Source organism: Marmota monax, unplaced genomic scaffold (genome assembly GCF_021218885.2).
Source record: "Marmota monax isolate L192 unplaced genomic scaffold, Marmota_monax_Labrador192_F-V1.1 WCK01_AAM20220418_F8-fsc00017, whole genome shotgun sequence".
Taxonomy (NCBI): Eukaryota; Metazoa; Chordata; class Mammalia; order Rodentia; family Sciuridae; genus Marmota; species Marmota monax.
The window spans coordinates 23,513,864-23,531,577 of record NW_026695241.1 but is presented as its reverse complement, the minus strand read 5'-3'; the positions used below and the strand labels follow the sequence as shown (position 1 = coordinate 23,531,577).

The window sequence follows — 17,714 nt, the reverse complement described above, 5'->3', positions numbered from 1 at the left end:
TCTGTGGGCCTGATGCTGTTGGCAAATTCCCTTGCTTCCCACGTAGATCTTTCTTTGTTCTCTTCTGTTCCAATCTTGCCATCCTTCTCCCTTTTCTTCGTCCCTTTCTCACTCTATTCCCGATGAATTTCAGATGTTCTTTGGCCTACCTGGTCTTCTAGACAAGGAGGCATGCCTGTGTCCCCATCTAATCCCATGCTCCTTGACCCTATTTTGAACGATTTCCTGGGTTATTTACAACATCCTAACCTAAATAAGCCATCAAATGAACTACTCTCTGATCTCTGACTTGTTAATAATCTTTCTCAAATATCCACCTTAAGAGCCCCATCAGAAGAGTAAAAAGCTTTTTCTATGTGGTTGAAATAGCACAGAGTACGGGTGGGCCCACGATGGGCTGGTTCCCATCATTAACAGAGGATGAGAGTTAATGGAAACCAAGGAATGAAACAGCCAGCCGGCCCCAGGCACAGCCTCTCCCAAAAGCAAACACCCTCTTAGGAGGTATGTCATTGTCCCCACGTTACTCATTCTATAAGCATTTATTGAGCGTCTACTCTGTACTAATTACTGTGCGGGTTTAGGGGATGGAGTTGGAACAGGTGATGTTTCTAGGTAGCTCACACCCTAGATGGGGGGGAAAAGAAAACACTGCAATAACATGATTAGTAGTATGAAGAGGTCTATAACTTTCTTTCTCAAATTTAATTGTATACAGATCACCCAGGGATCTCATTAAAGTCTCACCCAGTAGGCCTGGTCTGGGCCAGCCGGCATTCTCACCTGAGGCATTGAGGTGATGCTTATTCTGCTGGTGCTAGACCAAGAAGCAGATTCTGGAGAAGTTACAAGGAACAAGACCACAGGTGAGTTTTTTGTTTTTCTTTTTTCTCCTTCTCCTTCTTTTTAAACGTGTATACTCCTAAAATTGTTTGGTAGAAGGACAAGTAATATGAACCCATCCAAATATCAGAAGAGCAAAAGAAAACACAGGATAAGGGAAATCTCTCTCTATTCTTTGCCTCAGCCAGGCAGTTCCCCTTCCCAGAGGAGGCCACCATAACCAATCTTTTCCACCCTTCTACAGTTTTTTTTTTTTCCCATACAGTTTTTTTTCCATAAAGACATACACATATCTCTTTAAACAATCAACCAACATAATCTTTACTGAGATGTACCTTATCAGGTTAAAATGTTTGATAATTTAGATTACATGTACAAGTCAAATGTATCTTTTTACAATTTTTTTATTTATTTTAATTAGTTATACATGACAGTAGAATGCACTTTGATACATCATATGTAATGAAGTATAACTTCTCATTCCTCTGGTTGTACATGATGGAGACTCACACCGGTCATATAGTTATATATGCACATAGGGTAATAATATCAGATTCATTCTACTATCCTTCTTACCCCCAAGCCCCTCCCCTCCCTTCACTCCCCTCCACCTAATCTAAAGGAACTCTCTTCTTCCCTAGCCCTTCTTCCCATTGTGAATTAGCATCCACATATCAGAGAAAACATTTGACTTTTGTTTTTCTAATTAGTAAACAGACTTGAAAGCAACTATTGCAAATACATTCAAGAGTTTAAAGGATAAAATCCTAATGAATGAATAATGGGGAGTCTCTGCAAAGAAATGGAAACCATAAAAAGGAATGGAATACAAATTCAACAAAAAGTATAACATCTGATGAAAAAAAAAAGTACTGCCTGAGCTTAACAGCAAATGGGTTTGCGAAAGAAAGGATCGGTAAACTTGAAAATTGATCAATCGAAATTATCCAATCTGATGGGTGCAGGAAAAAAGATTAACCCCCCTCCCAATCTTAGTAACATGTAGAAATAATAGTAACTATCCTATGATAAATCTAATCAAGGCTCCAGAAGGAAAGAAAAGAAAGAATGTGCAGAAGAAGAAATATCTAAAGACATAATGGTCCCCCCAAATCCCAATTTTTTAAAATATTTTTTCTTTAGTTGTAGATAGACATATTACATTTACTTTATTTATTTTTATGTGGAGCTGAGGATCAAACCCAGTGCCTCACACATGCCAGTTGAGCGCTCTACCACTGAGCTTCAGCCCCAGCTCCCAAATTTGTTTTAAAATATAAATTTTCAAATATAAGAAGCCCAGGATAACAATAAAGAAAACCACACTAGGTAAGCCACAATCAATTTAGTGACTGAAGATGGATAAAAAATCTTGAAAGCTTCCAAGGACATTATACATAATGAAACAATGATACTTATGATGTCAGTTTTGTCATAAAAAATAATGAGGGCAAGACTCAGTGGAGCAAGATTTGAAAGGCGGAAAGAAAAAAACTACTGTCAACCCAGAGTTTTATATCCAGCAAAAATAGTCTTCAAATATTGAGATGAATTCAGAAAACATTCAGATTTATTTTTATGAGCAAAGTTGTTAACAGCAGAACTGCACTTCAAGAAAGATTTTTTTTTCAAACTATAAGAAAATGACACAAGCGGGAAACTCAAATCTACAGGAAGGAATGACCAGCACCAGGAATAAGAATATTGAGGTCCATATGAAAGACTCATATCAGTTCAGATCCCCCAAGAGGCAGATGTCAAGATGAAAATAGACATGCATTAGATTTGTTAGGGAAATATCTTCAAAGGAAAAAGGGAAGCAGAAGGAGGAGGACGGAGAGCTTCAGACTTCAATACAGGACTGTCAGACACCTGTGAAAGGGGAGGGGGAAGCAAGGAGAATTTTTTAGAAGGATTTACAGCTCTGAGAAAATCTTGACCAAGTCAACCAGCATCTCTAGAGCAAAGACCACCCAGGATTAGAGTCCTATATCAGGCAAGGATAGCCTGGCGTTAGCCCTCTGCTGTGCTCAGTCACTGGCTGGGCAGCCCAGGGGGAGCATGGCCTTAGCATGAACTCTGCAGCAGACCTGCAAAGGCAAAACCTGGAAAATGTCCATCAACTGCTGATCTTACAGCAGGTTTCTTGAAGGGAGTTACAAGCAACAACCCTTCATAGATGCCATTAGGCTATATGTTTATTCGTTCCCTCCCCATTTTTTTTAAAATCACATAGTCCTTTAAAGTAGGAATTAAAACAATGTATCGTGGGAATATTATGTAAATAGATAAATATATGTGACAATAATACCACAAAGGATGAGGAAATAAATGGAACTACATGGAAAAATTATTATGTGTTACATGAAATAGTATAATATTAACACTAAGTAGGCTATGATAAGTTTAAGATACAAACTTGTGGCCCTAGAGCAGCCATTACAGAAAATTATGCAAAGAACTACAACTAAAAAACCAAGAGATGAATTAAACTGGAACAATAAAAATAATAATAAAATTGATTAGCCTAAAATGAGAACAGAACAACAGCAACAAAATCCAGATGGGATAAATAAAAACAAAACCACAATTGATAGAACTAAATCTAATCACATCCATAAGTGTACCAAGAGTTAATATTCTGGGCAGTAGCACCTACCTATGCTCTCACCAACTGGGAGGCTGAGACAGGAGGATCACAGGTTCAAGGTCAGCTTCAACACGTAGTGAGGCCCTAAATGCCTAACAAGACCCTGTCTAAAAAAAATAAAAAGAGCTGGGAATGTAATTCAATGGTAAAACATCTCTGGGTTCAATTCCTAATACCAAAAGAAAAAACAGTCAATAGACTAAAAGCTCCAACTAAAGGATGAAGATGATCCAACTGGATAAAAAAAAAAAAAAATCCACTCATATACTGACTACAAGAGACTCAGTAAAGACTCAGATCAGAAGGAAAAAAGATAAGCTCACAAATGGTAAACACAGGAAGGTTGGCATGGCTAAATTACAAATAGACGTCAAGAAGCATTTTACCAGAAATAAAGAGGACGTGTCATAACAATGAAAGTGTAATTCATAAGGAAGACATACTAAGTGTAAATGATACTTAGAAAGTGAAGCATATTGTTATCTTTGAGCCACCATCCCATTTCCAGGCAATTAAACGAGAAAGAAAGCATATGTCTTCAAAAAGACATGCAAGAACGTTCATAGCAATTTTATTCACAATAGGCTGATTGGAAGCAAACTAAATGTTTATCAGGAGAAGACTAGATAGACAAGTTGTTATGGGGAGCCACTTCAGAAAACACTCTGAGTCCGAATTCAAATCACAGAGAGCTTTACTTACCTGGCCAGTGACTGTCACCCACCTGTAGAGACTGAAGCTCTATGGGAGAACAGCCAATTTCCAGGCCTGTGTCTTGAGAATTTAAGGACAAAAACTACAGCTCAGGAACTTTTCCTGGCCATCATGCAAGCAAGCCAGTCACAGACGCTAAGGCAGCAGTTAGCACAGCCAACTCAGTTAACCACATCTTGGGTCTGAGCAGGTGTTAGACAACCGTATCCTGAGTTCAAGCAGGTGGTTGGCAGGGACAAAAATCTACTTTAAAGTCTTGGGTCACCAAGACCACCATCTCCTGGGTTGAGTACATTTTGTGGGATACAAAGTACAGAAAACAATATATTACAAGAAAACGGCTTTCATTTCAGTTTTCCAAAAACAGCTCTTATAGCCGTTTGTTATAGAAAGCAGCAAAATGGAATCTTAGGCCTGCCTATGACAGTTCTTGCTTTATAATAGTCTTATCTCACTTATCAAACTCTTATTAGTAAAAAATCTATATTTTTTACTAAACTATGACCTATAACTTACACTTTTATTGATTGTATTTATCAATTCACACCACAACAAAGTGTTGTATATTAATACAGTGAAATACCACTCAGCAAAGACAAGACATAAAACAAAATTAAAGAGCTGCTGGGCATGGTACACATCTGTAGTTCCAGCTATGCTGCAGGCTGAGGAGGAAGGATCACTTGAGCCCAGGAATCCTGGACAGCAAGGCCCTGTTTCTCACCAAGAAAAAAGGAAACACACCACACACACACAACTGCTAAAACACACAAAAAAATCATGGATGAATTTTATGCACATTATGTTAGGGAAAGAAGCCAGAGACAAGGGAGCATATGATGTATGAGTCCGTTTATATGAAGTTTCAACAGGCAAAACTCATCTGATTTAAAAAAAAAATTTTTTTAAGCCAAAGGGCACAAGGGTGGTAGAAATATTTGTTATCTTGGTGGAAATGCAGATTACATGGGTGTATACATTTAGTGAAACTTATCAAATCGTACACTAAAAAATTATAAACAAATACAAAGATATATTGAACACGATATCTGTCCTCAAAACGAGACAAAGGAGGGGTATCCTTGAGAAACTATAAGAAAGGCAAAAGAACACAACATATGTTGACATCACGAGAAACAAAACCCACCGTTTGTGGCGGGAACTCTGGGCTCTCTTACTTGCAGTGGGCAGCCAATGCCTTTGAACCCGGGGTGGTAGCATTTGAGTTCAGGTGTGTGGCATAGTTTCGGGATCTGATGACAAAAAGTAGTCACTGGAGAAGAAACAATGGCATCCACTAAAGGGAAAGAAATACAATCTGTAGTTTCCAATACAGTAGAGGAGAAAAGAGAAAATTATCCTGAACTTGGTCATATCCCACTGAAGGTAGAAAAGAAAAAAAGAAAACACAAAATAAAAAGAAAATTATTCCGAGTGTTTTAGTAATCATAATAAATGTTAGCTAATCATCTCGACAATTAAAATGGGGGTTAACAAATTATATATTAAAAATTTAGAAGTTGATGGTGGTGAGAACAATTAATATGAGAGCTACCCTATCAAAAAACTCCTAGATTTATAATATGGTATTGTAAACTATAGGCATAGTGTCATAGAGCAGATGTCTAGAATGCACTCATCTTGCATAATTAAAACTTCATGCCAGTTGATTTAACAGTTCCTGGTTTCCCTGTCTCCCGTGCCCTGGCAACCACCATTCCACTTTCTATTTCTAGGAGCTTGACTACTTTGCTTTTCTCGTCTAAGTGGAATCATGCAGTAATGGTCCTTCTATGACCAGCTGGTATTACTTAGCATGATGTCTTCAAGGTTCATCCGGGATGCCGCCTGTGACAGCATTTCCTTCCTTTTCAAGTCTGAATGATATTCCATTGCATGCGTAGTGTATTCCACACAATTTATCCATTCATCTGTCAATGGTCATTTAGTTGTTTCTTTGTTGTTTTGTTTGGTACTGGGGACTAAACTTGGGGACACTTAACCACTGAGCCACATCCCCAGCCCTTTTTTATATTTTATTTAGAGACAGGGTTTCACTGAGTTGCTTAGGGCTTGCCAATTTGCTGAGACTGACTTTAAACTCATGATACTCCTGCTTCATGCTCCTGAGCCACTGGGATTACAGACATACACCACCACACCTGGCTGGGTATTCAGATCGTTTCAACTTCTTGGCTATTATAAATAGTCTTCACTTGAATATAGAATTACTAGTGTCTCTTTGAATTTCTGACATCAATTATTTGGGATAAGTAACTAGAGTTAGGTTGTTGGATCTTATGGTAGTTATATTTTTTCATTTTCTTGAGAAAACTATTCTGTTTTCCATAGTGATTGTAACATTTTACATTCCCACCAACAACATAGAAGGGTTCCAGTTTCTTCACATTCTTGCCAACACTTGCTGAGTGTGTGTGTGTGAGAGAGTGTGTGTTTGTATGTGTGTGTATGTGTAGAGAAAAAACACAGAAATTAGAAAGAAGCAAAAGGAAAAGTAGTAAACAAAATGAAAAAATGATAGAAAATATTCATAGATAGAAAAAAAATATGTAAATTAGTAATCATAATAAATGTAAGCTAATTAGCTAAAAAATATATAAGTAAATATATGTACATATATATATATATATATATATATATATATATATACACACATACATACATACTCACAAAATAGCATCCTAAAAGGAGAGAAGATATATCATCGTGATTTTGATTTGAATTTCCTTGATGATTAGTGACATTGAGCATCTTTCCATCTTTGGAGAAATGTCTATTGAAATCTTTAGCCCACTTTCAAATTGGGTTTATTTTTTTTTTATTGAATTGTAGGCGTTCCTTGTATGTTTTGGAAATCAACTGCTCCTTAACTTTATGGTTTGCAAATCCTCTCTCCCATTCCATGGGTTATCTTTTCCATGTTATTTCCCATGCTGTGCAAAAGTTTTTTAGATTGTAGTTCCAGCTCCTGTTGCTTTTGTTGCTTCTGCTTTTGGTGGCATGTTCACAAAATCATTGCCCAAACCAAGGTCATGAAGCTTTCCCCTCTGTCTTCTAGAGCTTGACAGTTTCAGGTCTTATGTTAAAAGTCTTCAATTCATTCTGAGTTGACTTTTATTTACAATATGCAGTAAGGGTCCAGTTTTATTCTTCTGCATATGGATATCCAGTTTCCCAACACTGCTTGTTGTTATCCTTCTCCCGATGTAGATTCTTGACATCCTTGTCAAAGGTCAGCTGACTAGATGCTATAGTTGGGTATGGCCTGTGTCCCTGAAGGGTGCATTGTGATTAAATCCTTGATCCTCAGGGTGGTACTGTTAGGAGGTGGTGACACCTTTGGAAGGTGGCCCTAATATAGGGGTCTGTAGGTCCTGGAGGCATGAGGCATTTCTCATGTAACCCCTTTGATAATTCTGTATGACCCTTTGAGTTCTTCTGTTGTAGTTCTAATTAGTTATACATGACAGTAGAGTACATTTTGATATATCATACATAGATGGAGTATAATTTTTCATTCTTCTGGTTGTACATAATGTAGAATCCCACCAGTATTATGTCCATAGGGTAATAATGTCTGATTCATTCTACTATCCTTCCTACACCAACCCATTGAGTTCTTACAAGAGGATTATTGTAAAAAGAGAAAGTTTGGCCCCATGCCACTCTTTCTCTCTGCTCCTGGTTCAAGATGTGATCACATGCTTGCTGACACATGTGCAGCCACCTCTGCCATCTTGGCACGAGGTGAGGCAGCCAAGGGGTGGCCACCATGCCTGTGCTATGCCATTTGGACCTTCAGCCTCCAGAACTGAGCTGAATAAAACTTTTCTCTTTATAAGGTTAACTGCCGCAGGTATTTCATTGCTATAGCTAATACATTATGTATTGGCAGATTTATTTCTGGCTCTTTATTCTGTTCCGTTGGTCTATGTGTCTGTCTTTATTCCAGTACTATACTGTTTTAATTACTACCGCTTTGTAGTATGTTTTGAAAACAGCAAGTGTGATATCTCTAGCTTTGTTCTTTCTCAGGATTAATTTGGTTATTTGAGGTCCTTTCTGGTTATACATGAATTTTAGAAGTGTCTTTTCTCTATCCATAAGAAAAATGCCTCAGGATTTTTATAGGGATTGCACTGAATCTATCAAACACTTGGGATACCATGGACAGTTTAACATTGTCTTCCAATCCATGAACCTGGGTGTTTTCTGCTTACCTTGTTGCTTCTTTCACTCATTTCCTCTATGTCTTGTAGTTTTCGGTATACGAATATTTCTCTCCTTAGTTAAGTTTATTCCTAAATATTGTATTCTTTTTAATGTTATTATAAATGGAATTATTCTCCTAATTTCCTTTTCAAATATTTCATCCTTAGTGTAAAATCCAGAAAAATATAGCTAGTAAGACACATGCCTAAACAAACCACCTTATCCCAAGAAAAGGTGGAAATAATGAAGTGGGGTGGGGCAGGAGACATTAATATACAAGGGCACATTTTTAAAAGACTACAAACCAACATGAAAAGCAGACATGTTTTGATAAAATTTAAAATGAATAATGTGGATTCAACATAATCAAGGGCTTGTACTTTGAAAAATTAAGAAATAAAACACCTAAAAAGACTCAAAGAAAATATCCACATAAACAATACCAACAAAAACATAAAAATGGGCATAGTGGATTTTTATTTATTTATTTATTTATTTAGGTGCTGGGGTTTGAACCCAGGGCTTTGTACATGCAAGGCAAGCACTCTACCAAGGGAGCTATGTCCCCAACCCCCAGTGGATATTTTTAAATGATAAGAAAATAATATAAATAAACATTGCTGGTAAGATTAAAACCTTAGATAAAATATGATTTTTTCCTACAAAAATTAACTCAAGAAACGATTACTAAAATTAACCTGGCCCTGACCCTGCAAAAAAATCTGGGGTAGGGGTTGTAGCTCAGCCAGTAGAGTGCTTGCCTAGCGTGTGTGAGGCACTGGGTTTGATCCTCAGCACCACATAAAATAAATAAATAAAATAAAGGTATTGTGTCCATCTACAACTAAAAAAACTATATTTAAAAATAAAAATTTAGACGAGCTAATAAGCATTAGAAAAACGGAATGACTGATTTAAAAGGACAGCACTCCTACCCCAAAACAACAAATGTGTTACAGAAAGCTTTAGGAGACTTTCGAGGAACAGATAATCATTCCTTCATTTTAAACTTTTTTTCAGAGAACAGAGAAAGAAGGAACATTCTGTCTTCAATTTGTCATTTTATTCATTTACAAATTTATGGATAAAATGTCAGTAGTAATTAAACAATTGAATCAAGGATATATGTACTTTTAATTGTCATCATGTTACCATAAATATGTGGCAATTTGCCCATTCACCAGCAGTGTACGAATGGAATGCCTGTTTCCATGTACTCTTACCAACAATGTGTTAAAATTTTTTAGTTTTCCCTAACCTGAGTGATGATGAATTGTAGGCCACTGTCGTCTTCACTTGTACTCTTACTACTAATAAAGTTTATCTTTTCACAGGTTTAAAGCCACATGAAGCTCTTTTATGCCTACTGTATACGTGATTTGACCATTAGTATGCATTTGTTTTCTTATTTTGTATAGGAGCTCTTTATATAAGATAGATTTCAAATTTTCCTCTTTTATCATTTGTATTTTGAGTTGGTGAGCAGTGTTTTTTTTTTTTTTTTTTGGCGTGGGTAACTCAAAAAAATGTATGTGATTGTATTTAGTGGTCTTTCTAAAAGTTATAGCTTCTGTGTCTTATGTCATGTATACAAAGAACTGTCCCAGTCCAAGATTATTTTTTTAATTCCCCAATCTTTTGATTATTGTGATGCATGGACTGAGTCAGGGATCCATAACCCCACCCCCACTTCCCCCACCCAGGCCCAGATCTTAGAAGCCACCAAAGATGCACTTTCGAGGATGTCTATGGTCTGGGTCACAGAAAATAAGGGTGCTATAAAGAACTCTGACTAAGCCCTAGGGAAAATGAGTCTACACCAAAACTGAGTCTTAAAGGATATGTAGGAATTAGCCAAACAAATAAGCACCAGAGAATTGAAAGTAATTCAGTCCAAATAGGGATTAGAGTTGGAGGGAGGGAATAGCAAGAGACAGATCTCATGAGCAGGGGCGCCCAGGATGCCAGGCAGAAGATTTGAACTTTGTTTTGAAAATGAAGGGCAGCCACGGAAGAATTTCTTTTTTTTTTTTTTTTAATGGGAGAGGAAGTAGCATCTGATTTGCATCTTAGAGAATTATGCTGGGACAGGAAAGGAGCAAATCCGAAGGAAGCACAGCCCTAAGTGGGAGCTGGTTCCCGATGAACATCACTTGCCCTGCATCACTTGGATTATAACTGGCTGCATTGGGCCCGAGACCCAGTATCCTACTTTTAATGATTTCTCCATAGTTCAAACAAAAATAGCAGAGAATGTTCCAGGAAAGGATAAAAAAATCTGTCAACGCGTGGTTTTAAGTGTGACTATTTTAAAGTCCAAATTGAGTATGCTTGAACTCCAGCAAGCTCATCTGAAACCTGAGTGTACAGCAATCTCTGAAGTCAGTTTGGCTGCAGAATCTCACAGTTGGAAGGAAGCCCAGAGGTCCCTCTCCCACCCAGAAGAGGAATCCTTTCCCCAACACACCCAACAGGTGGCATAAGGGCTCTTGTTGGTCACTCTCCACCTTCAAAGGGGAGATCACAGGCCTCCTGTTCCTGTTGGTCAGATCTAAAATAGAAAGTTCTTTCTTATGTTGAGCCAAATTCTTCCTCCCTGGGATTCTTACCCATCAATCAGCAATGTCTCCTCCTGGGTGCTCTTTCCTCAAGGAAAAACCATTAGCCTTAGAGACAGCAGGCGTTAGGAACTGCTGTTATAGGGCCACCATAATAGTTATAATACTCAAAATAAACCAGTGGTTGCAAACAGTATGAATGTACTCAATGCCACGGAACACTTAAACATAGTTACAGTGATAAATTCTGTTATGCATATTTTACCACTTAAAATTTTTAAAGAATACTTTAAAAATATGTCAGCAATAAGATACCAACCAGTTAAAATAACACAGCACGAGACTTTGAACTTTAAACATTTGTGGCACTTTAGAATGACTCCCAATTTGTATTTTAACTCCTAATTCCCTCTTATTTCCACCTCATGACATTTTCATAATTGACTCAAGTCCTTTCTTTCATTCAGGGTCTCAATTTATCCTGGAGAGCCAAATATTTTTCTCTTTGACTCCCTCCAAATCTTGATTTAGAATCATCTGAACTAGTTTGTTTTTTCCAAAGTCTAGTCTAACTTAGACATCACTAACTCAGTTGTTTCTAGGCAAACAAACATTTGTGCCCGATAATCCCATGTTACTATATAACACAGTTCTAGAGGAGGAAAGGTTTGTTTTTTTTTTTAATGTTTTTATTCAAAAATGTTTAGTTCTTAATCTTTGCAGAAGGAACTTCACTTTTAAAAGAGGAATCTGAGGGGCTGGGGTTGTGGCTCAGCGGTAGAGCACTCGCCTAGCATGGGCGAGGCCCTGGGTTTGATCCTCAACACCACATAAAAATAAATAAATTAATTAAAGATATTGTATCCAACTACAACTAAAAAATAAATATTTAGAAAAAAGGAATCTGAGAACTCAGAATACAATAGAACCAACAAGGGGCATGTAGTTCTTAACTGGCTCATCTTGCTAATGCATTACCGAGTTACCTGGTTGTAAGACTAGTTTCAATTATGTGACTTGTGGTTTTTAATCTGCATGAGGTGTTCACTATAAAATCTTCCTGCCAAAGAGTGAACCTGAGTTTTTCCTTGGGGATAAAATGAGTCATGACCTTTGCTATGACTTCACGCCATCAAACACTTAAACACTTAAACATCACAACAAGCCTTGATGAGTTGCTTGCTGCTCCTTCCAATAGGTGGGACCTGGAGTCTGTGGGACCATTGTACCCCAGCCACTCTGACCTTGCAAGCTCTGGGGCAGCTGCTTTATTCACAGCCTAGAAGAAGCTCGTGTGTCCTTTATAGAGGTAGATCCCTTGAGTGAGATGGAATCCACTAACAGACATCTAGCATAGCAATTAGCAAAGTATGTTCAAAATTTAAAACTTTGAATCATGCAGAAATTTAAGTCAATGGCTAGCCACTGTGGTTTGTTGTCCCTGTTACAACAAAACTTTCACTAGGAGCACAGGTTATTCATTCAGGTTTTTTTCTCCCCCTTCCTGCTGTGGTTATATGTCATGTCAAAAGGGACTTCAGTACCTGATTGTGCAACTGGACACATATCCAAGGAAGATCGAATAGACACAGACTGGGACCTGTGAGCATCTCACCTTAGGTCCATGACAAAGAACAAGAAAGTCTGGGGATTTTCTTTTAGAGATCAGAAGACACAGATAGGCAAAAATAACTTGGCTGTGTTATTCTCCTGTGTTATTCTCTCTGCTGAAAACCATTAGAGACAGACTTCTCCATGGTTCTTGAAGGCTATATTAGTGGATAATACTACTTTGTGGTTTTGTGGTGCCCAGAACTTATTCTGAGAAATACTACTCTTTACCAAATTTTGGCATTTGCAGTGTTAAGCCTTCTGAGGCATGATTAAGAATTTTTTCCATGGAGACTAAAGACAGGAGGAACAAATTGTGAGGCAGTAAAGCACAGGGTTTAAGAGAACCGGCTTGTTGTCAGACAAGCGTTAAGTTTCAGTCTCACTTTTGCTGGTAATTAAGCTTATGGCCTTGAGCACACTAGTTAGCCTTCTTGGGCCATAGTTGCATTGTCTCCAAGATGGGCATGATAATACTTCATAAGGTAGCCAGAAGAATTACATAAACAATGATTGTAAAGAGCATATGACAGTATCTGGCAAAGAATAAAAGAACTCATGCTACTATTTATTTCTTCATGTTTACGTATATTTTTTTGCTAGTGAAATTACTACTCTGGTACGTTGCTAGTGAGAATATAAATCGGTACAGCCTTTTGGTAGGTAATTCAATAGTTTCTGTTAAAGTGTTTAAATCTCACGTACTGTAAGCCTGGCATTCCTCTTCCAGGTGTCTATATCACAGAACTGTTCATAAGTGTACACTGAACTCCGAAAACTTTGAATTTGGGAACACTAATAAGCCCTATCCAACATACCCGCTGATGACATTTTCCATGTGGCCCGCACTGTGTCAGTCTGAAAGGAGAGAGTGCCAGCTCTCCTGGCACAAGTTTCTCAAGCTTCCAAGAAAGTCAGTCTTAGTTCCCTGCTATTTTAGAAATGGATGTTACATAAGCCTTAGAATTGCAGGGTGTAGAAGAAAAAAATACCTCAGGATTAACATGCTTAACTATCTTTTCTCATGGATGAGAAAATTTTAGGTCACTGAAATAAAGTAACTCCCCCTGGCTTGAAGATGATAGAAGCCATACAAAATGCTGCTGATTATGAAATTATGTTCTTCAAGACCCGGCTCTGTCCTTTACATTGTTGCAAAATTTATTCCTGCTTATTTTCATGCAATGGGCATAGCCAGTTGTTTACTCAATATCCATTCTCCATTTTATTCCTCGTAGAGTTAGAAATATCAATCTACCTGGATTCTCTTGCATAGTCTTGGCCATTGAGATATAAATGGAAGTGTAGTGGGTAGGGCTTTCGGGAGAGCTGTTGCTTTCCTTATATAAAAAGACAAAACTAACTGGCGTGCAGTTTCTCTACCCTCCTGTGTGTTTCCTCTTGAAATGAAGATGTGCTGTCTAGAGTGTTGGCACCATATTGTCCCTATGATAACAAAGCCACATATTAAGCTGACAAGGTAGGAATATAGGCGTCTGGGACCTTGGTGACACTGCAGAGTCTCTGCACCCACCTTGCCCTGGCTGCCTCTTGTCACTTTCTCTTATGCCAGAAAAATCAGTCCCTTTTTGGTTGAGATGCTGTGATTTTATTTTCATTTTCCCTCACTTCCCAAGGAAAGTAGAGGCTGTGAGGTATAAACTCTGCCTTGTCTAAGCTAATGCCACCTTATTCATCCCTATCCCAGGGAAGAAGGAATTTTTTTTTTCCCAATTTAACCATGTTCATTGTCTTCTGTCCCTTCTGTCGGCTTCTTTGCTTCAGTCTTCCTGTCTCTTCTAACCCTACTCCTAGCTCTAAAAACATCTTTGAATTTCACCTTCAATTTTTACTTCTTTACAAAATGCCATTCTCCCCTGACCCCCCAGCGGTTACCAGGGATTAAACTCAGGGAAGCTACACCACTGAGCCACATCCCCAGCCCTATTTTGTATTATATTTACAGACAGGGTCTCACTGAATTGCTTGGCACCTCACTTTTGCTGAGGCGGTCTTTGAACTCAGGCTCCTCCTGCCTCAGCCTGCTGAGCCGCTGGGATTACAGGTGTGCGCCACCTAACCCTCCCCAAATGCCATTCTTTTTGTTTCAAGGTGAAGTCTAAAAGTCTTGGGAAAAAGAAGAGACTCCAAAAGCCTGCCCTCCCTACTGCTAAAAATGACTCATGAATGAATGCCCTCACCTGACAACCTGTTTTTACTACTCATTCTATCTGAGCTTTTAGAACATTTGATGTTGTTGACTCACCTTGAACTCTGGTTTCTCTTCTTCTAAATGCCCTGGGTTCAGTTCCCAATACCTACCTACCTACCTACCTACCTACCTACCTACATACATACATACATACATAAGGTTGTGACAAACTGATAAAAATACAAACCTCAAAATACAAACTGCTGATGCCTAAGGCATTCCGGATCCTGGGGCCTAAACATGGACTCCTGAGGCCCTTCTGGATCCTAGAGCCTAAACATGGATGCCTGAGGAACTTCCCGATCCTGGGGCCTAAACATGGACGTGCACCTGAGGAACTTCTGGATCCGGGGGCCTAAACATGGACGCCTGAGGAACTTCCGGATCCTAGAGTCTCAACATGGACGTGCACCAAAGGAACTTCTGGATCCTAGAGCCTAAACATGGACATGCAACTGAGGAACTTCTGGATCCAAGCGCCTAAACATGGACGTGCACCTTTGGAACTTCTGAATCCAGGGGCCTAAACATGGATGTCTGAGGAACTTCCGGATCCGAGGGCCTAAACATGTTTTTACTACTGGAACTTCTGGGTCCTTGTGCCTATAAAGGGCAGGGCGTGACTCTTAGAAGGGACGTGGCCCATGACGGGGAGCCAAGTATGGGGCCTCTTGGGGGCAGACTGAGCTGTCACACCCTGAACTTGAATGTGAGGGTGGCCTCACTTCCCGGCCTTCCCCTGGGTGTCACTTCCTCCCCTTCCAGGCGGTGCTGGGGAGGAAGTGAGACCAGGCACAGGGGCCAGGCTCTGAGGAGGGACACCGTCTTTCTCCTCCCTTAGCCAGGTGCCTGGCCTGGCTGGGGATGGGGACGTCTTGTGACACTGGCTGCCTCCTGCATCCCTGCCCCAGGACCTCAGGGTCCACCGGCGGGGTCAGTCGTTGACATGATTCTCCCCTGGCTGCTGACCCTCAGCCCTAAGGTCTGCCCAGGGAGAGCTCTGAGTCCCAGAGGGTCAGGGGGCCCCTGTGACCTGCTGCTCCTTACCCACCTTCATCCTGAGCAAGCACAGGTCAGGACACCAGATGCTACTGAGAGTGACATCTCCTGGATGGGCGGCTGGGGACTTTGCCTCTGTCCCCAGGCCTCAGACACCAGATGATCCCCCACAGAGACAGAAAATAACCCCACACTGCCCAAGACTTATTTTTAAGCTCTGGATTCTGAAATTTTCCTACTGCCATCTTCTTTGTGAAGCCAGTTTTTCAACAGAGACAATATTCCAGGGGGGGAAAAAAAACACAACATGGAGTCAATCAAACCAAGCTGATACATCTGGTCCTCCAAGAGAAATCTGGATTAGAGGGAGAACAGCTATCCTCAACTGGCGAAATAGTAAAGTTCCCTTGTCCTTATTTTGTGTAAGCAAAATAAATAATCTGATATTAACTCATCAAATTATTTTTGATGAGTTCTTGGCTCATAGGAAAACTGATTCTGTTTTATGGAATGAAGTGTTACCTGATTTTAAAATTAAAAATGAAGCCAATTAGGATTGTTAAATTACACTGTCATAATTCTGTTCTTTGAAAGCAGAAATAAATAAACCTTTTTTAAAAAAAATACAAACTGCTTAGGATGAAAGTGGGAACAACACTCAAAACTTCATCAGTGACACAAAACATAAAGCAAAATGTAGGAACCTAATCCCTAATAGTATGATCTTACGTGTTATGTGGTTGAGTGAGAAATACATAAATGATACAAGAAATGGGACACTTGGAGTTTGCTGGTGGAAATGGGCATCAGAAGGGCTGTAAGAATGTAGAGTATTATGAAGTGGTAGAAGGAAGATTATTGGGAATGAGACAGAAAATTGTCACACTAGGCAGAGATGGGTGTGGCTCATGGTGCACCAGGTGGCTGGTGGATGTGTGAGGTACTTACATAGCTGTGTGTGGGTTTGTGTGTTTCCCAAGTTGGAATAAATTTGAATTTTCAAAATAAGGATTTATCATTGAACTGACTATATTGATGGTGCCTTAAAAACTCTGTCTTTTCACCCATAACAGGTACTCGGTCTCTAGTTCTTACAACTTACTCCTATTTTCATGTTTCTTCTCTGTTCCTGCCATTGATGCTCCAGTCCAGTTACTCATTACTTTCCTTCTCCACGATTGCAAGAGCCACGACACATTCTTTCCACCACACTGCCTTGTCTTACCCATCGGTTGGTCACAGGCTTAGGAACTACCAGACCCACAGTTGTGTCCCTGGGCCAAAACCAATCAGTAAGAGCTTCTGTTATATGGTTAAGCTATCTATGATCTATATGGTTCCTGAGCTGTTCATTTGTAAGATGGACCTTCGAACTGTAGCCTTCTATTAGGCTGTTGTGAGGACTGGAGGAGAGAATCTTGCACATAGGAGACATTTAGTTTCCCTTCCCTATTTCTCAATTTTAAAAATGAGATTTGAAAACATTAAAAATATTCATATCGACTCTACATTTGTAGTAGGATTAAACCACATCATTGGAGAAGGGCTTATGAGACCCTCATAGTCTGGATCTAGGATGGTTTTTAGCCTCATGTTCTTTATCCCCAGCCCATCCCCCAAAGTAACCTTGTTTTTCAAACTTTCCTGTTTCCCTCACTTCTCTTGCCCAGGAAAGTAAAAAAGAAAACCCCTAGTGCTCCCTCTGAACTCCACCACAGGACGTCCTTACGCCTCTGAGGGAGCATCTCTCGTGTTGTGGACAGTGTGCCACCCACTACCTTCACCCCATTTTCCTTTTTCTAAATAGAACTCGGTTCTTTTATTTTTTATTTATTTATTTTTTAAGATTAGCCTTTTATTTATTTATTAATTTATTTTATTTTATTTTTTTAAA

The 17,714-nt window shown here is 39.2% G+C and overlaps 1 pseudogene; it reads left to right on the top strand.

Annotated features, from left to right (window-relative positions):
- Positions 1-16,591: 16,591 nt before the first annotated feature.
- Positions 16,592-17,714, top strand: part of LOC124090441 (glyceraldehyde-3-phosphate dehydrogenase-like) — a 42,979-nt pseudogene continuing 41,856 nt past the window's right edge.